Source organism: Marmota monax, unplaced genomic scaffold, assembly GCF_021218885.2.
Source record: "Marmota monax isolate L192 unplaced genomic scaffold, Marmota_monax_Labrador192_F-V1.1 WCK01_AAM20220418_F8-fsc00361, whole genome shotgun sequence".
In the NCBI taxonomy this organism is placed as follows: Eukaryota; Metazoa; Chordata; class Mammalia; order Rodentia; family Sciuridae; genus Marmota; species Marmota monax.
In genome coordinates this window covers 516683-537506 of record NW_026693580.1, presented here as the reverse complement: position 1 = coordinate 537506, position 20824 = coordinate 516683, and the positions used below count along the sequence as shown (strand labels likewise).

General features: G+C 48.9%; 1 long non-coding RNA gene across 1 annotated transcript in view; it reads right to left on the bottom strand.

The window, feature by feature from the left end:
• The window catches only part of LOC124102853 (uncharacterized), a 74286-nt gene that overhangs the window by 39020 nt on the left and 14442 nt on the right, over nucleotides 1–20824 (bottom strand). The window lies entirely within an intron of this gene.

Below are 20824 nucleotides of genomic sequence, written 5' to 3'. Positions count from 1 at the left end.
CTTGGTTAGGTGTGGTGGTGTTTGGGGATATTTTCAGCATCTTAACCTTTTAGGCACATACTGAGATGTCCACCAGGAGAGGACACATGCTTGACTTGGCTTCCAGCAACCCGTCTGCGGAATCCATGGAAATAATAAATGAAACCAGATCACCTCTGACATCCACGTTGGAACTGGATCATGGGTACACAGAGATTCATTAAATTATTCTCTCTGCTTTCGCATACGCTTCAATTTTCTATAATAAAAATGTATTAAGACTTTCATTACATAAGCCCATGATAATCCACCGTGCTGTAAATCTGCAGGTGAACTAGCATTGGTATTTAACTGTTCCTCATCCGTGATAAACCACTTATACCTCCCAATCTTGGTAAAATTTATCACCACACAAACATCCCCTGAAGGATGCTTAAAATTTGTATATTTTTTTCAAATAAATAATTAGAATGTTCATCTTAATTAGAACATTCTTCAGTTTAAGGGGGAGAAAAGAAGGGCCCACAGGACCGGCAACAGGGCACCAGCAGGGGGAGGTAGATGCTGGATTTCCTCGGAGATTTATTTTGTTTTGTTTTTCAAGAAATAATCCATGTTTAATCTGCATCTGGGTGGTTGGGGTGGGGGGGGCCCTCCTGCTGTGTTTTCCAGAAGAAGCATCCTCAGTTCCTCCACCTTTCATTTCTAAGAAGGGCTTCTCTGCTCTGAGTCATTGCGATCCAGTTTCCCACCTGAAGGGATGACCTCCTCACACCTAACAGCGCTCTGCCGATTGTCGTGCTGCTCCTCCCTCGTCCTGTCTTCCTGATGGATATTTAAACCTTACTCAGGCGTGTAAAAAGTGAGTGATCTCTCACTCTCCCCCACATGACGCTCATTTAACATTCGGGTTAAACTAGTACTCTCGTAAATAGTGCCTCTCACTTACACAACTGCCCTTGGATGTCTGCCGTGAGGAGTGAGCATCAGCCCCACCTCAAGCCACAGCGGTGGAGGTCAGTGCACCGCGGGGCAGCCACCCATCCAGGAAAGGCTTCCTGACGGACTGCCTTCCCTTCAGGCTGATCTGTGCGGCTATCAGCCTGGTCTCGTGTGATTCGTATTTCATCTAACACACACTGAGCACCTTTTGTGAACAAGATGCAGTGACGTCTTGATTCAAATCCCCATAAGTCCTCCGGCTCAGGACCCACCAGCTCGGATAGTGTGTCCACCTGTAACAGTAAACAGCTCTAAACACTTTTTCATTTCGTCAAGTTAGCATTTTCAATATGAATTTCTCCTTCCATTGCAAAACCCCCACAAACAGTGCTTTGGTGCATTGCATAATAATTTGTTAAATATTCTGTTTGATTCCCACCTGAAACTGAGCACGTTCTCTCTCTAATGCTCGTAGGATTTCTTACTGTCTTTAACCAATTCACGTGCAGTTCCCTTGATTGGTATCAAGGCCATAACTCCCCAGGAGAGACTTCTCCGTCTGGGTCCATCCTCCTCACCCAGCCTGGGTCAGTGGAGCTCCGGGTCCTCCCGTGGGCCAGGAGGAGAGGACAAGTCCTCTGGGCCATGGGCGGTGCCACCCTCCGCCCTTGCAGGAGTGGTGATTCCTTCCCCTTGCCCCAGCCCCGTGCACCAGCTGCTAAACGCACCTCTCTTGGCGAGGAGAGCTGGGTTGTTGGGCCTTTGGAAAGATCCGCCAGGGCCTCCTACTACTGCTTTCCTTTGAAGCCCTCTCTCAGGCGCCTTCCAGGTGGAGGCCAAGGCCACCCTGAGACACCGGCTGGGAAGGGCAGGACCCCAGCCTCCCTGCCTTGCAGGTCAATGGAGCGGCTGTCCACCCCTCCGCGGTCACTGGGCGGCCCCTTCAAGACGTCCTCAGAGCCCCTGTGGCCCAGGCGCTTTCCCATCCCACCCACAGGGCCTCTTCCTCTCTCCTGTTTCTATTGGGCACTTGCTCCGGTCTTCAGCGTCCACTGGGTCATCTCCGCCGAGTCCTCCCAGCCCTCCTTCCCTCCCCGTCTCACAGGCAGGCCTCTGGCCTTCTCACGGGTCTGCCCTCTGAACTCCTGAGCGGCAGGTGCCCACCTTAGGTGGCCGGTCCTCCTCCTTGGGTCCCCTCAGGCTCCTTCCCTTTCCTGAGTTCTGGCATCCACCAAGGACAAACCGAGGCCCCAATCTCTTCCCTTCCTTCTGCTCTGGCCATTGCCACACTGTGTCCACCGGGGTCCAGCTGGCACTGTCTTTCAAACCTACCGCTGTTTTCCTTACGCTAAGGACTTTTAGGATGCGACCTTCATGGAGATGAGAAGTCACTGGCATGCAGGTCCTGCTGTGGGGCTTGGCAGAGGTCCAAGAGTCTCTGTCACTCAGCTTTCTGCGCCTGACCTTAGGGGTCCCTGTCCTCAAGTTTCCTCACCTTCACTCCCTGCCCTGGTGGAGCCCAGCTCTACTCCCTACAATGCTGGCCCTTTTCCAGCCCGGCTGCGTCCTGTGGCTGCCCCTCCCTGTGCCCAGGCAGCTCAGGAGCAGCCCACACTTCCTGGCTCCTTCTCAGTTCCTTCCGACCTTCTCTGACCTTCGTTTCAGAAGGGGTCTTGTTCCAGTGTCTCTATTTATATACATTCATATGGGAACTGCTGCTGCTTCTGACATGAATGTGGTGCAGTAGTGGAGAGTCATTTGGACTGGACAACAAGGGGAAAATGACCCGAGTGCAGGCCTACAGGGCCTAAGCTGCACATCAGAAAGGCCTGGGGGCACCCTAAACTGGACAGGTCCTGCCTCTCTCTTCCTGGGGATTCCAGGTCAGGAACCCCAGGGAAAACTCAGAACCACCTAATAATCTCCTCTCCCTTGGAGGTGCTGGGGACAGAACCCAGGGCCTGGTGCCCGCTAGGCAAGTGGTCCACCATGGAGCTACATGCCCAGCCTTGACCACTTCTCCAGAGTGACGTCTACAGCCCCTGGAGGGACAGGTGCCTGGAGCTTGGCATGACTGTCCTCTGCGGGGCTCTGCCTTGGCTTCTTCACAGGAGCCCTCGTCACATGTGTCCACCCCTCCCCCTCCGGCTCTGGGGTTCTGAAGCCACAAAGAGCCCTAACCCTTTCCAAAGTGCAAAAGGGACATGGGTCATCACACTGGGCTTTCGCCTCTGCTTCTGCCAGGTCCACTCCTCAAGGCTGCCCGAGCACCCAGGCTGGCCTCTCAACTCACCCACCCCTGACGGCCCCACAGGGTGGGAACAGCTGCAGCAGGCTGCGGAGGGTCAGGTGAGGTGTCCAGAGCACAGGGCAGAGAGCCACCAGGCCCCACTGCCCTGAGGAACAGAGCCGGACGCGGCTTCTCGCTGGCTTTCTCTGCAGTGGGTTCCCAGCCCTCTCTTCGTTCTGGGAGGCTGAGTTGATAAGAGAAAAGGGGGGCTAGATGATGCTTTTGAGGGTCCCCATCTCTCGCTGTTCTATTCCTCATCACCCCACTTTCTTCTTCCCTCTGTTGCCCGTCGATGCTGCAGACCGGGTGCCGCAGACAGGGAGAGCCTGTTTCTCTCTCTGCATGAACAGCCGCGCCGACGTTTGGACAGTTCTTGTTCTAATCCTGCTTCGGCTGCTGGGTCTGACATGGTGGATGGTTTCTAGGTAACACCCTCCCCACAAGTGAGACAAGTCACTCCCTGAAACACCTGAGAAGCCACGGAGCAGAGCAGACTCGAGCGATGGATACCCTTCAGGTCCGACCTCATCAAACCAGCTATGAGCCCACGGGAGGCCATTTATACCCGAGACCCGATTTAACCCTCTGTGAAACAGACACACAGGCCTTCCCAGAAGGTGTCAGGGATGGTAAATGACATCCACTCACCCTAGCCTGGCTGCTGTCTCACAGTCCATCTATTTTTACTTTCATTACCTCTCTTCATATCAGCGTGTCTGAGACTCACGTATGGGCTGCACCATTCACCCTTGAGTATTAGAAATAAAAGAGTCTCGCCAAATGGCTCACGGATGAGCACTCCCGTGACCCATTACACACCCACAGCCCTCATCGCTGCTGTCAGACAGTGCTTGCTACACAGGAGCATGTGCCCGGTGAAGGACATCAGCTAGACAGCCACATTGCATGATTATCCTGGTTCATTTTTGCCACTGGGCTATTTGTTAGGTTGAGTTATTTCCTATGATTATTTGAAGTTGTTCTCAGAACAGGAAAGAAGAAAGCCTCCTCCTTTGAATACTAATGCTTTAGTTGCATCTGATTGTGAACCAAAAGCCAGGAGATAACTTCAGTTCCCTTCCCAAAGGCCATTCTGTGCTCCTCAATCGGTTAGGTGATCTCTTACCCCCAATCAGGGACCCAGGGCTCTCCCAACAGCAGAGCAGAAGGAAATGTTCTAGGTGTCAACCATCCATTCATTTCCAAAGTCAGTCATCCCACAGAAATCGATGGGAAAAAAAAAATCTAGCCTGCATTCTTCCACTTCACAACATGATTTCAGATATGGTCTCGGTCCTGTTTTCGTAACAAATCACGTTCTTCACAATGTCACACTGCATTTCAGTGAAAGCACTCATTTGTCATGGTTCCAACTTCAATGTCTGGGATAAAAGTGATGTTTTTATAATTTCTAGCTGTTGGAGTTTCTGTTTCTTCATGGTCTCTTCTGGTTCCAAAATTCTGAAAATCTTTAAGGCCACAGAGATGGCACCTGATAGAATTTCTTTGTATTACATGACATATTAGACCCACAGAGAGGCCCCTTTGCCTGTGCTGAGAACTCGTTATGATGGAGACCTTAAGTCTTCCGAAACAGCTCACTTTATGGTGGTGTTCAGAGTAGTAATGACCAGAATGGTAGCCCTAGGCCAGGCTACACCTTTCACATACAGTAGTTATTTAACCCTCCAAGTGCCATGTATATAGATTTTCATTCCCACTTGGGACAACAGAGGCTTCGAGAGTTTAAGCCACTGCAACCTACATTTTGGTAAAATCTAGAACCTTCTACATCTCTCCCTGAATCTAAAACTTTTGTACTTTATGCAGTACTAACCAGAATAAAAATGAATTGAATAATAAATTATACCATGCATCAATCCGCCTTCTGCCCCTATAACAAATACCGAATGTAATCCACTCATTTAGAGGAAAAGGTCCATTTGGGCTGGTGATTTGGTCGTCCCTATTGTTTTGGCCTAGGGAAAGCTGGCAATGTACATGGCAGAGAAAAACTGCTTTCTTCACATTAAAGGAGCAAATGAAAGGGAGAGGGAGACCAGGCCCCACAACACCCTCCACGGGCAGCGCCCAGTGAGCCCAAGTCCTCCCACTGGGCTGTACCTCTTCAAGGTCCCACCACCTCCCTTTAGTGCCACCAGGAGCACCAGACCTGTACCAGGGGGCACTTCACCAAGCCAGGGCATGCCACCCGACAGCTTTCGAACACCTCCAGTCTGCCCCCAGTGAATCAAGACCAGAGGCCAGGGGCTGGTGACCAGCAGTCCCCACAGCTGGGCCATGTTTGGATTGACCTCCATAATGTTTTGATTTTAATTCAGATTAATTGCCAACCTGTAAAACTATGCAGAATCCACACGAAAGACAGGATTGGGAACTTCTTTTGACAAGTCCGAATATCTGGTAATATGGGGCTCTCCATTCCCACCTGGGAACAATAAGTGGAGGGCAGATGCCCCTTCCGACAGGGCACTCCTCCAGGGGCCACCGCCTGTTCTTGGCTGAGTTTGAGGGCCTGGGCCTCTTGGGCCTTGGAGTATGTGCCCCTCCTTTTCTCCACGGCATCTGATGGGGGGAAAGCATCCTCAACCTCATGAATACACAGTGTCAAAAACTGCAAGAACTGAAGCCAGTGTGTCTTTTCCTCAATGGCTTCTTCTTGGGGTTGACCCAGAGACTGTGAGGCTGGGAGAACAGCCGGGGGCCTTCAATTAAAATAGTTTTGTCTCTGGTTACTACCGGAATAAACCTGTGAGCAGACAGCTGCTTCACGCCAGCTGAAATGCTAGTCCGGGTGGGATGGCAGAGTTTACGACTTCAGACGAGAAACAGGCAAGAGCAGATTATATGCCTGTGCCAAGTTTCTTCCTTGCTGCCATGGAAGCAAGTGGAGAAATGCAGGAAGGGAAAGCTTTGCTCCACCAGCGTCCCACGTGGGCTTTCTGCAAGGCATCAGGACCTGCTCAAGATCCTGCAAACACATTTACAGGAAAATCGTTGCTGTAGAAAAACCCCTAAAATTACAACAGACCTGGGAAGGATCAAGACCACGCATTTGTCTTTAAACTTAGAAGTGGGACCCCGGGGACTTGGTATTCTATAACAACACTGGAAACATTATTAACGTTAATAAATAAACATCTGGGTTGACTTGCAGTCTAAATTTAAGTGTCCTAGATATTTTTGCTCAGTTATAACTGGGCGGCGTTTTTCTGAGTTCTGAAATGTTTCTCCTGCCCTGCGCTTACACTTCTTTTTCTTCTGACTCTTTTATCTCATCTTTTTTTCCATGAAAATCGACCTTGTTGTATAAATGTGTAAGAACCAGATGTCCACAAAAGGCTGTGGAGTGGGCCTTGATTCCACGCCTGACGTCCTTCTAGCTGGGATCGTGGGACCACTCCTTCTGCTTCTCTCTCTCTCTCATCCAGTGCTCTGTGCCTGTAAAGGCCAAGTCTGCTGAAATTTGCCGGCAGAACTCTAGTTGAGTGGAAATTAAAATTTTAAGCCTTTCTGGAGCGATCTGTTAATTTCATATTTTAATATAAAATTAGCCGGGTCTGTGCAGTTTGGGACAGTAGTGGGGAGGAAACCTAAAGGATGGGGTATAAGCCAGATTCAGCCACGATCACGGCCCAGTTTCTCTCAGACTCTCCCGTGTGTGTACTCGGCGGGCAGGAACACACGTGCGATCACAGCAGCCAGACACCCTCCACCAGGAGACCACAAAGGCCAGTGCAAAAGGAACCGAGCCCTCTGCAGAGGCTTCCACCCCGCGACAGTGCCCACACGCTCACACCAAATCCCTTTCTCGCCACCTTGGCTTGAAGAACTTGGCTTGAAGAACTTGTTTCTAGTTCTGAGCCAAAGGGTGGCTTGCACCGTCCCGTGCCTGGAACCAGAGTTCAGCCCTCACAGGCCCGTGCGCCTGAAATAAGATGCTTTCCATTTCCCTGGGCTTATGTGAATAATGAAAAAAGAAAACAAACAGAAAAGATAACTGCATTATGTTAAAAGCTCATCCCTTAGCATAACGATGGTCCAGAAGGCTGAGCCCCACCGTCAGGCAGAGATCCAGTCTGCATCCAGCGACTACGCGGACATTTATTTATAAGAGATTATGCCGTGACAGGGCTGCACGTCATTTAGAAATGCTCCCATTCCCCAGGGCCTCCGCTCTATTTATATGCAGGATCCTGTATTATTTTTCCTGGTGTTATGGCAACGGGATTTCAACGGAGCAGAGCTATCAAGTTCTGACAGGCCAGGCTGGGGACTTGGCATTCACACAGAGCGAGGGACCTGGGGCGCTGAGCACAATCTGGGCTGCCCCAATGGATAGCACCTGAGCAGGAAAGGCAGGGAGCAAAGGTGCTCAGAGCCACAGCCCCCAGGGAATCTGCTCTGGGGACCCCTGGGGTTTAAGGGACAATTGCAATGTGTGCTGAGCCTGGAAGTCAGAGTCAACCCACCAGAGAGACAAAAGCCAGGTCCGGCCACATTTTGCGCTCCAGGTGGAAGTGTAGAGCACGTCAGGGCCCATCCTGAGGCTCTGGGGGGGAGGAGGCTGTCTCTGCAACCAGGTTTGCTGTGGAGTACACTGTGGCTTGGTGAGCAGCGCAGCCCACCGGCACCGCGGTCCAGATGGCCTCTCTAGCGCACTCCAGTTCTGCACAGATTGCAGGACGCAGCAGGTTACAGAAGTGTCCCTGAGATCTCCGTGTCTCACAGACATCATCCCGAGAACCGCCCCTCATCGTGGGGCACAGGTAAGCAGCTCCCTGGGGCCCAGAGTATCCACGTGGAGCTGTTTTCTGGAGTCTGCTCAAGCCTCTCCTGGACCAGCACACTCGAAATCATTACCAAGCAAGTCCTCCCAGGGTACCCTGGGCTTCTTGGTTCTAATTGAAGCAGGAAATTAAAAACCACAGGCTTAGCCTCTGACACAATCAGCCGCCACTTTCCAAGTCCAGCTTTGGGCCAAGAAAACAATCAAGTCAGGGTAAGACTCAGCAAGGGCTCCAGCCCGCTCCTGCCCCCCTGCCCTCCCTCTTTCCTCCTTCTCTCCCTCCTTCCCTCTTTCTTCCTTCCCACTGTAGATGTGTGTTCGTAAGGGCACTGGTGTTTATTGGGTTATAAAAGTGTCACACTGAATGATGGAATGGACTTTACAAAGGTGTCTGATGTTTTTTTAATTTGAGGTTTGTTCTGTTTGTAAGTGTAAATAGCAAGAAGCAGGCAGGTCTCCTAACACTTAGGACGAACACTTCAGCAACAGTGGACTGAGACTCGCCCTCTAAGGGAGGTGGGGGTGGGGGGTCACTCACCGGCATGCCCTTCCAACTTACATAAAATAAATTTTAAAGTAAGGGGGAGAGCCTGGCACAGTGGAACATGCCTATAAGCCCAGCAGTTCAGGTGGCTGAGGCAGGAGGATCACAAGTTCAAGGCCAGCCTGGGCAACTTAACAAGACTCTGTTTCAAAGCAGAAAATAAAATGGGCTGGGGTGTAGCTCAGTGGTAGAGCACCCTGAGTTCATCCCCAGTACCAAAAGAAAAACCAGTAAGTGGGGGTAGCAGCAAGAATGAGTGTAATAAACACTCTACTTGTCTTCCTAGGTAGACCAGAGTCTCATAAGAAAGCAGCTGGAAATGGCACGAGACTGTGTCCCTGCCTGGGAGGGCAGTGCTGGCAGGCTGCTGCCCTGACTTGCTGGAAGGCTGCAGGGGGAGGTCTCCTGCCCTGGCGCTTTCTCTCCTGGCTGCCCTGTCACTGTGTGCAGGACCTGTGGTGCTCAGCGGCTCGCTGCTCAGTGCTTGGAGTCCGCCCGCCCCCGGGGATCCCAGCACACCTGTGGCCAGTCCTCCCAACAATCAGAGACTAAAGATGTGCCTAAAGCTGTGCTCTTTGGGGAGACCCAGCCGTTTCCCACGCAGCACTGATGGCAACGCCTTCATCACAAGAGTCTTCTTCCTTCTCGGGAAAAGAATCTACGACAAACATAATTGCTTGGATGACTTTCCTGGAGAAAACTGCATATGCTTGGGTCTTACCATGAACTCTGCAAACTCATTTTCCATCATTCCACGGGAGTTGCTTAGGGCCTCACTAAGTGGCTGAGGCTGACCTTGAACTTTTGTTCCTCCTGCCTCAGCCTCCAGAGCCGCTGGGATTACAGGCATGCCCCACCACACCCAGCTCTTTCTTAGCTCTTGTGAAAGGTACTAAGGATACAGTGACGTGCAAGATGTCAGATGTTTGCCCAGAATGAGCTTGAATTCTATGGGAAGCCAGGTCATAACTATAAACAAGGCAACAAGCAACACAAACGCTAGAGGTGGGACATCACCATGAGAGCCACACGGGATGTCTTCAGGCGTTGTGTGTGAGAACGTCCCTGAGCCACACTGAAGACGTGACCTGCTGGGTGACAGCACAGTTCTGACCCAGAAGCCTTCCCCTGCTGGCAGGCCTATTGGACACAGGCCCCTCGCGACTACTTAGGACGCCAGAGGAACTATTTCTGGCACATTTTAAACTTCTCAGGCTTCTGGAAGATTAACCAGGATGATTTAGGGGAGAATGGATACCACAGGGTTAAACCGGTGCCACCTGCTGACCTGGCATGGGCATTTGAACCACACCAAGGAACCAGGACTGTCCCCTACTGAAGCAAGAGAGAGAAAAGGGTTTTTAACCTTCAGGTTCATGGGGGCCCCTTGGGGTCACCCTGAATTCACATGCAAAATAAACTACATTTAAGTCATAGGTACTTAAATGTACCTAGCGAGAGCATCTAGAACTTTCACTAGATTTTAAAAGGGTAGAGCCATTTGGACGGTGAGTCTGAAGTGCTCCACTGTTCTGGAATCTTCCAAAAAGTTGACTGAGGCCTCCCCCACCCCCTGACATACACGTAGATAAAGCCCAGACTTCTTCATTCCATATACTTTAGTAGATTGATCTATAATCCTCCACTTTTGTTGAATTACTGATGTCAAGACCTAGTAACACCTGCATTTGAAACATCCGCAAGGTAAATAAAGGGCAAATGCTTCCTCTTTGGGTGTCAGCTGCAACCCGACAACCTCTCCAGGGGTCTGGCAGGGACTTACCTGGCAGGTAGGCTCTCCAGAAGTGGCAGAGCCGTTCCCCACCCTGACCCAGCCCAAGAAGAAGTCGACAGACTGTAGGTGCCAAGACCCAGAGTGACGGTCATCATCAGAATCACCTGAGGGTTTTAATCTAAAGTATGGGCAGTGGGTGTTATGGGTGGGAGCACATGGGGCCATGGTACTGTCCTGTCTCGCTTTCTTGTATGCTTGAAATTTTCCATATTAAAAAACTGGGGAAAAAAAATAACTGCATCTACACCTCCCTACCCGCCCACAGGGTTAGGAGTGAGTAGACGTGGCATTTTGACACAGAAGCACACACGTGTAGATCTTGAGAATTCAAAGAGAGACATTCATGTGTGATTTCAAGATGTACACCTTGAAGACCACCGTCCTAAGGGACAGAGAAAGGCAGGGGACGTGGGTCCCTCTGCTCAGCAATCAGCCTCCTGCCCTGAAGCCCTTCCTCCCTCAGTGTGACCCCCTCCCGCCCCTCCCAGAGGAATTGGGAGTGGGCGGTGGTGGGCGGGAGAAATGCATGAACCAAACTCCGTTGTGTCCAGTGAAAAGAAGTTTCTGATTTGGGGTCATATTAGGAGGTGGATGTAAGAAGAAAACTGGGGTAAGAGATGGAACTTCATGGCAAGCTCTGTGACCCACAGTTGCCTACGGCCAACTTGAATTGCATTCAACCATAAGCAGCTATTTGAGAAAACTATTTCCCTCTGTGGTCAGCACACCCACAGCGACACAGGTGATCCTGTACACGTGGGGACAGTGTCCTTGAGCTTTGCGACCACTGACATGGCTCATTTCGCATCTTTGGGATTGGTATTCTCCTCCCTGATGGCTCTGATTTGCTGCAGAAGAGATGCACGTGGCTCCTGTGGGAATGGAAGAGCAGGGGTCAGCTGGACTCTCAGGAGTGAACCCCTGGACACCATCATTCTTGTGCAAGTAATTTACTAGGGAAGTTTCTACAGAAGAATCCAAACGCAGATGAGGGGCCCCAGAGAGAAATGGAAGAAGCCAAACCAAGAGCCACTTGTACAAAATCCCTTGGTTGACCTGAAAAGAAGACCTCAGAGCCCAGTTGTGTCTCAGAGTTGGTCCTACGGAGGGCAGAGAGGCTGAGTTGGCACACTCCCTCCCCGGGAAGCAGGGGCCTAGGAGGCAATGTACGCTCTCGGGCACCGGGGCTGCCCCTCTGAAGGACAGCTAGGGAGCCGGCCAGGGTAGGGAGGCAGGGGAATGGGGGGGCAGTGGTTAGACACCAACGGTATGCAGCCCACCCCTGGGACCCCTCCCACCCATGAAGGTCGCACATTAAGCTCTCTTCAGTCTGTGTGGGAAGGGGGGTTGGGGGACTTATCATGGAAAGGCTAATCCTACCCCTGCTGCGGGCGGTGCCCCACTCAGAACGGCCCTCGGCTCTCATCCTCTCCCTCCACCAGTCCTGGTGTCCCCCTGCACCAGGGCTGGACGCCTGTGGTTGAGCAGGCTTGAGGAGGTGACCCAGGGTCACCTGAGGGAGCTGAGACCTAGCTACTGTGTCCATTTCAGGCTGCAGGGGGACTCTGCCATTAACAGGTAAAACCAGGCCAAGTGGCCACGAGGGGCAGCCCAATGCATGATTATTGGCAGAATGGATGATTTACTGGGTATACAGTCCTAGCTGACTAATTGTTCTTTCTAATCTCAAAATCAGCCTGTCCAGATGGGTGGCTTGGTGGGAAAAGCCACAGGTAGGGAAGAGTCACCACAGACTGACAGCTGTGGAGAGGAATCATTAAGGGGAACGTACTTCAAATGTCTAAATGGTATGCGCCACAGTTCCCAGATGGAGGCTTTATTTTTCCACATGTCTCTGTCACTTTCCTCCTGTGTGTTACCACCTGGCGCCCTTTTGTTCCCCAGCCAGGCCCCATAAGAATGCAGGTTGCTTGGCAACTGATCCATCCACTCAAGTGTCTCCAGGAAATAACCCCAGTTCCTAGGATGGTACCTTATCCAAGTTATTATAGTGAGCTCTGGTGTTTACACCTAAGCCTGAGAGATAATCCTCACTCGCGGGGCTTCCGTCAGTCCATGAAAACCTGCATACAAGCCAAAAAGCCAATGACAGCAACATGGCCTGTTCTTTTTTTTTTTCCCCCAAGATCTTTTGATTTGAAAATATATAAAGAGATGCTGGTACAAGTTATTCCAATGTTGAAATATTCCTTGGTCAAATGTAACACAGAAACTGTATAAATGGTTGTAGGCAAAATAATAATAATGATGATAATAATAATAAGTAATTAATTAATTGATAGATTTTTCCAATATCCTAAATATAGCCATATAATCCAGATAATGTAACTGAGATTTTTTTAAATGTCCAGTCTTTCCAACCAGAATCTTATGAACACAGGTACACACATACACATGCACGTCCAGCTAAAGCTGTTTTTCACCCTTGCAGAGGAAGCAGCGAGACACCGAGGACAGTGCTGTGTCATTGTTTGCCCAAGGTTCGAGGTCCCAAGGAGCCTGAGACAGAGGTTGTCTCTTCAGGGCTCCAAGGTCTCAGGAATGGGAGGGCCCATCCGTTAGGACCAGAAATAGCCAAGTGTCCTGCTCCCAGCACATGGGGGACTGCTGCAGCACACATCTCGAGCCCAGACAGGTGTGCCCACTCCCTCTGGAGGGTTGATTGTCTACCTGGTTCCCGTAAGAGACATGGTACTATGTGCAGGATCTCCACAAAACCACTGCTCCGGTTCCCTGAAGTGCACCACCTAGACTCCCACAAGTACAGCTGTCTTACAGCAAAACACATGCGCCTTCTTTTGAGGAGGCTTTCTAGGAATTGAACCTAGGGCCTGGCACACGCTAGGCAAGTGCTCTGCCACTGGCCACAGCCCTGCCCTCCGTATGATTGGTGACATTTTAAAAGCATGACAGATTGAGAGCCCAGGCACCTCTACGAGAACCTCCTCAGCAAATGAGGTAGCTGCCCAGGGCCAAGGGAATGAAGCTGTGTTCTGTTGTGACAGCGTGGTCCCCTTCCACCCGGAATCTGGCGACAGATAGCACAAACTGGTAAAGAGTTTGAGGGTTCACGCCCAATACTGCTAAGAAGCCAGGAAGTTCAGAATCTTCATGTATTACACTGGTGGATGTATGATCTGAAGCAAGTTTAGGTACAAAAGATAACTGAAAAGATGCCCATGGAAAGTAGTTTATAATGACACACTTATAAAGGAAACAATTTATAAAGTTCAAAGATGGATTTATTCACATATTAATTCAACAAAGTTTTCGGCCCATATATAATGGGTCAGATACACTTCTGGGGATTCAGTGGTAAATTTTTAAAGTTCCTTGCATGCAAGAAACTTAAAGACAGTTGGGGGGGGGGAACATGAACTTGTAGAGAGAACAGGGTCAGTGATGCCCCTGATGGACGGGGTCAGGGAGCATTCAAGGTGAATCCCAAGGTTGGGGCCTGCACCACTGAGTGAGCTACACAGGAGATTCTCTAAGAAGGGAAATGTTATTTTTCCCAACCTGTGCTCTATCCCTGGGAGGAGGGAGGTCCAGAAAAGTTTAAGCAAGTCTGGAAAAAGAAAAGAGGAAAGGTGTGCCTGACTTCCCGGGGAGCCCAGAGGAAACAAGCACCGGAGGAATTCTACAGACACAGAACAGGGACCGCAGACAGGGCCTAGTCCAGGCCCCCCACAGGTGGGAGGGGAGTCTCTCCAGCACCAAAGACAAGCTTCTGAGGAGGAATGGGGAGGCCCAAAGGAGTCTGGTGGTCCAGAAAGGGGGGCCAAGAATCAGCTATGAAGGCCGGAAGGCTGGTGTCCACTCAGGAATGGTGACCACACTCAGAGGCCAGCAGGTGCCAACAGAGAACAAGGTCCAGCTTCGACTGGGAGTCTGCTGCCCACTGAGGTCCTCGCACAGCTGTAGCCACCACCTCTGTCCAACATGAAGGCAGAGGGAGCCTGGGTGGAGCTGGCCCTGAGTGCCCACTGGGGCTGTTACCAGAGGAGACCAGACCTGCCACCCGGGGGAAAGGGCTAGGGTGGTCGTGCAAGGTTAACCTTGTTCCTTTCCTCCTCCTTCTTCCTTTCTTCTCTATTTTTTGCACGCTGGAGCTTGATGCTGATCAGTCCAACCAAGATTTGGAAGCCAAACATCGTCCAAGTGGTCTCGCCGTGGACCTGGGAAAGGCCCCTAAGCCCCTGGAGCGCTTGCTGGACTTGCACCTGGCAGAGTTGGAGTCCACCCATGTCAGCATCATTGGGACTTCCCAGGAGATGACGCCATGACATGGGTGACTCTGTAGCCCAACGCCCTCACCCACCCACCACTCCTCCAGCCACCCTCAGGGGCAGGTCTGCTCCACTGTGCATGTGCTACTGCCGGGGCCATGTTTTCATGGGAGGAAACTTTTATGACTCAATATTTGAAGTAAAAAATAAAAGACTGATTCATAGGAAGAAAAGTGTCAGTATCTGCAACCCCAACTAAAGGTGCTGTCACTTCGAGATCACTTTCCCACCTCTGTGTCTAAGATGTCCCTGGTGAGAAGGATGAGCATAAGGCTATCAGGGTTAGCAGAAATCCCCGTGAAAGATACCCAAATGTTTTGGCTCCAGCTCAGTCCTAACTGGGAGGAGGTGAGACATGTCCCTGGGGCAGAGTGGTCTCCACTTACACTTTGCAAATCTGGGATTTTGATTTTTCACTAAGTCCCGAGTAAATTTGTGACTATGCACAAACCCCCCAGAGCCAGAAGCACCTGCAAAACTGGACATCACAATGGCCATGTCTGCCTCAGCAGCCAAGCTCATCCCCATCCTGGGATGTCCTGAGGCAGGAAGGTAATGGAATCTTCCAGAATGCTACCTTGAAAATGGCCTTAGGGCACTAAGAGCCCTGGAGGTCATGTCATAACACAATGGCAAATCCCAAAGCCACCAACCCACTCTCCTACTCCGTAGCCAAGCCCTGGCCCCCTTCACCTTCTGAAAGGAAAGGTGAACAGTTCTCAGAGCCTTGGTTTCCTCTCTGAGTAGTTGACTCTAAAATCTCATCATCAAAACTAGAACGAGAGGTCTTTAGATTCATGCGGATAAACTGCAGTTTCCCCAGAGCCCGACTGCCATCTTTCCCACCACATCTAACAGTGAGGATGCTCCGGCCAGGGCACACTTTAAGAGGAAACAGCTCACTATAAAGCCATAAACTCTTTTTCCAACCTCGAGCAAGACGTTCGACCATGTTGAGTTGATGTGGAGTGGAGTGCAGGAATTTTCTTGGGTTGAAATGCAATATCTGCGAGTGCTATACATAGAGGATCCATCCAGCCGAACATTATATATATATATATAATTTTTCATATGCCTATTTCTGAGCTCCTGAGAAAATGGAAAATATGCCTCGTAGCTCTGATACAGCTATCAGGAATCCAAAAAACACTTTGCACATATACAGCGCAATCCTTAGGAGTGTTCAGCCATGCACCACAGAGCTCATAGGACCCTGTGAGCACTGTGCCGGCCGTGTGAGAGCTGCGTGCTGTCCTGAGGTCCCACTCCATCACAGCCATAGGAAGCTGCACACAGGGTCCCAGTGTTTGTTTGTGGACTTGTTCTTAGAGAACACAGCTCTGACTTTTCCTTTAAAGCCAAATAAGGACATCAAATTATAACATTAGCTTAGGAGACAGATGAGCAGGAAATTCCAAGGCTGAGTCTCTCCCTGCAGTTGTAACTTTCCCATGACAGACGGCTTTGGTCCTACATGTGCAGCTTTGTATAGGAGTCAGCTTCCGACCTCAGTCACACTTGCTTTGTTTGTAACTTGCAAATGTAAGGGAGGGCAAGGAAGAACCCAAGCCCAGCCAGAGGTCAGCAGCCTGGAAGGCAGGCTGGAAACAGACCGGAGAAGAAGGCTGTGGAGGCGCACAGAGCCGCAACTGGAGGGGAAGTTCAGGCGTGGACGGAGGTGCGAGGGAGTGCGCAACTGCAGCTGCAGATTTCTCACAGGACGTCTTCATCTACTTCTCTCCAGTGACTGCTCAACAACAGTTTGAACCACATTTGGGTTTATTATTATTATTATTTATAGAGAACAGGAGCATTTGGTTCTCTTTGATTCCACCTCTTGCATATAAATCTTGCAACCAGTTATTAAGTGCTTGCGAAGCCCTGGCACCTCATAAGTTGTCAATCATGTTGGGCTACAGTGGGCTTCCTGGGAGGCAAGGACTCCACACGGGCGCACTGGCAAAGAAAGCAGGCAGGCGGCCTGACGGAGCCCGTAAGAACCCAGGTTGCTGCTGACAAGAGAACAGAGCTGACAACTAAAGCCCTCTAACCTAGAGGGACAGGGGCAGCTGGGACGTGGGCCTTGTTGAAGGAAAGGATGCTTCAGACCTAGGCAAGCGGGAGGGACAGACCTGGCATAGAAGATTGATTCCTAATCCTGCTGGGAATGAATCATACAGAGAGGAACGTGGCTTTAGCCACAGGGTCTAGGCAGGAAGGGCCAGGGCAAAGCTTCCGGGTACACCCCCTCTTCCATCTGAGATGCTGCAAACTGGACCCTGGTTGAAGGGTCATTTTGGTACAGCCACCGGAGACATGGAGAAATAAGAAAGAAGAAAAATTTACTCAAAGTGCGGGGCACTGTTACATGGGGAACAACTGTGACCGTAAGTAATACTCAGTGTTGGTAAAGATGTGGTAAAACTGGTACCCACATATTACTGGGCTGCATCAGTCAATACAATCCTTTTGAAAAATTATTTAAAATATGTGTCCAAAGCCATAAAACTGTTAATAGCTGTGGTACAGATTTTTTTTTTTTTTGTGGTCATCTACCCCAAAGAAATACCCTAAAGATGGAAAATTTTCTATGCAGAAATATTTATGACTACTAGATATAAAGTGAAAAACACACAAAAAAACAAACATCCAATAATAAAACATATCTTAAGTATAAATTGTAACATATACACTTACTGAAATGATAAGGTACCATGCAGATCCTATAATTGACATGAAATAGTCCACCCCCACCCCTCACAAAAATGATTGAACTTTAACCACGCTTTTGATAACTTCCAATTTATAGGAGGGAAAAAACTAGATTAAAAGGAACAAGTTAAACTGCCCCCAATTAAGCAACCCAGAACTATGGAATTTGACCTAATGTCTTCAGCTACTGCATGATCTGGGAGAGCAAGGGAGGACCTGGTGGTCACCACCAAGTGCTCCAGATGTGGCTAACGTGACTTACATCTGAACCCATAATCTCCTTTACTATTAATTTTAAATCCACCTGTAGCCGGAGGCTACCATATTGGATGACACCCTTTTAGAGTTCAAGGGTTTAAGAGACACACAGCCAGAGGCATTGTAGGGTGACGTTGGCTCCTGAAGCCAAACAATGAACTCCATGGACCTGAAAGAGCGTCTCAAGGAAATTCGACTGTGGCCTGAGTTAGGCGTTGCCTTCATTAATCAAGATGGGGGGGACACTAAAATAATCATAATACAGCACTCTCATTAAGGAGGATAAAGTTGAATCAAAACAAGTAAGACTCAACCAAGAGGTATTTACAGAGCCGGGCCAGAATTAGGCATGAATGTTTTAAAAGCTGTGGATTTGGGGTATAGTTATTTGTTTTCTTTCATTACAAAAAGTATAGATGTAATTACTCTGTCTCTGAAGGTAGAATGTCCAAATGTCACAATGTCAAGGTTTCCTTTAAAATGCTTCTGCCAAGTGAGAGAAGAGAGAGACACAGAGTGAGGTGTTGAGCCTGGGCAGGGGCTCTCTGTAGTTTCTTCTTTCCTATGTACACTTGAAAGATTTCCATAATAACTTCTAACATTCCCAGTTACAAGGAAAATGCTCATGAATAACATGAAGTGAGAAGGCAGCGGTGCCACCCTTCTGGTCCCACCCTCCAGGGCTTCTGCACCCCTCACGAAGGGTCTGATCAGGTGGTACCACAGGCCACTGGCCGGGACATGTTGGCGACGGTCTGCATGAAGCAACACACTGGAATGGAAGCTCATCCTGCAGGAGGGATGTCACATGTGCTGAATTGTGACACCTTAATCCAGCCTGGTGGGAAGGAAGGTTTTTCCTGCCAACTTCATGCTCTGGATACCTGAAGTTCTGCCTCTCAAAGACAAGACATCTTTTAGGTGCATGTTTTTAACTGATGATAAACAGCACAGCCTAGTTAGACAAAGTGCATGGCACGTCATATAATCTTACCTTACGTCAAGGTCATCTTAGGAGAACACAGTGCGACACAGGACGGGCCCTGGATCACAGAGACTGTCAGGGTTTCAGTCCTGTGCTACACGGCCTTGGGTTCCCTCCCTTGTCTCTTCAGGGTAGTTTCCTGACGTCCTCAGGGAAGCTCCTCAGAAGTCACTTTGACTGATAGTCTTACTGTCCTTCCCCTAATGACCACCCAGCTCCTAAGTTGTGGCTTCTCGTTGCTGTGGTTTTGAAAACTGTGGGACTAGTCATGCTGCAAGTATGAATTTGAGGATGAGCTTCTGTATGGATTTATGAATGGCTGTATCCCCATCCCTCTCCACAGACGATCTGTGGCATCTTTTAAAAGCTATGCAATTAAAAGAATCCTGATTTTTGAGGAAATTTGAACAAAAGAAAAATAAAAATAGATAAATGATAAAGGAAAGGGTGGACAACACAGAGACTGGATGCACTTTAGCCCTCTTGTTGCTAGCTCTAGGAAATGGAGTTCTGGGTTGCCTGGAAGCCAAAGCAAACATGAAAAAGTGATCTGTTAGTTACAGGATCACCACGCTCAGGAAATGAAAACAAACCCTTGACACAGATCTTGCATTAAGTAACATGTGCAAGCCACAACAGGGGAGTCTGGTGTTCCTGTTCTCCTGATGCAGGGCTATCAGAGCCCAGCTCCTCACTGATGGCTGTGTTCCAGACATGGATGTTGATGGACACCAATTTACAGGGAGACCTATTTCTTTTAGATGCTATTGATAAACTTCAAACATCTCTGACCATTAGATTTAGTTAGTTTTCAACCCTAGCCTTGTTGCTAACTTTGTTTCATGAGAAGAATCAAGAAAGTGTTATAATTGGAGCTCTCTATAATCCCCAGCTTCCAAACCCTCAATAAAAAGATTGACCGCCAGATTTTAAAAGAAAATTTGTAAATCTGTAAATGAGCAGAGTGGACTGGAGGAAGGCATGCTCTAATTTGCACAGTAACTAGGAGATGTTCTTTCAGATCCCTCCTCTGAAGTGAATTTAATCAAAGTTCATTCATGAATTTCAAAGCAAATCCACCAGCCCACTTTACCTTCCCTTTAGGTCCCTAACAACAGGGCTTGAGGATGGTTCTTGGCTTTAATTCTTTTCTTTGCAGTGTCTACTGTATGTGGAGAATGTTTGCATGTTTGGATTCTCTGAATGACACAATGAATTCCCTCCATGATACCCCAACACAATTGCTCAGCTATCAAGGAAAGCTTTTTTATCCTGCTGAGTTCAAAGTTCAAAATTTATTTCTTAGCTTAATGCAATGCTAGTACAAGTGTGTTTAATATATTCATTCTAAATGCCATCAGAGGACGGTGGTGTCAACATTTTGGCTTTGTTTGGACAGCTTTTGTGCAAGTGCAAACACTAAGTGTATGAAATCTAATGAGATTAGGCGCTTACTGCAAAATTAAAGGCAGGCGACAAGACTTCAAAGACAGTACCGCAGTGCAGATCCCTTGTGTATTTCTTGGGCCATTTCAGCAAACCAAAGTTTGAGAATCCCCTTTACCAAAAGACTCTCTTCATATGGATACTTGATATTAAATGCCTCCTAAAGCACATGTGATTTTTTTTTTGGAGGGGGACACTAAAATAATCATAATAAAGCACTATCATTAAGGAGGATAAAGTTTAATCAAGACAAGTAAGAATCAACCAAGAGGTATTTATAGAGCCGGGCCAGAATTAGGCATGAATGTTTTAAAAGCTGTGGATTTGGGGTATAGTTATTTGTTTTCTTTCATTACAAAAAGTATAGAAAACAATAAAAAGTTTGATTCTAAAACAAGATTACAATAAATGTTCTGAAGGATTTACTAGGACCCAGTCTATTCTAAGTATGTATGAAATCAATGCAAACCACAGCCTTATGAGATTGGTACTTAGTCCTAAGTAACGGATCAGAAACCTAAAGTATACTGAAATGGAACTGTGGTCTATTAAACTAGAGTATAGAACCAATGTCGGTAGGAGATATAAGCTGAAAATCCAAGCAAGAAAAAAGCCTTGTATCTAATCATCAGCATTTTTAACTTCAACCAGAGAACTGTCCACAGAGGGACTGATGAGCAGGTCTACATTACCTAAGGATCAGTGCTTCTGGGCGAGAATCGCATGGTAAGAACTTCAGTGTGGCAATGCAGT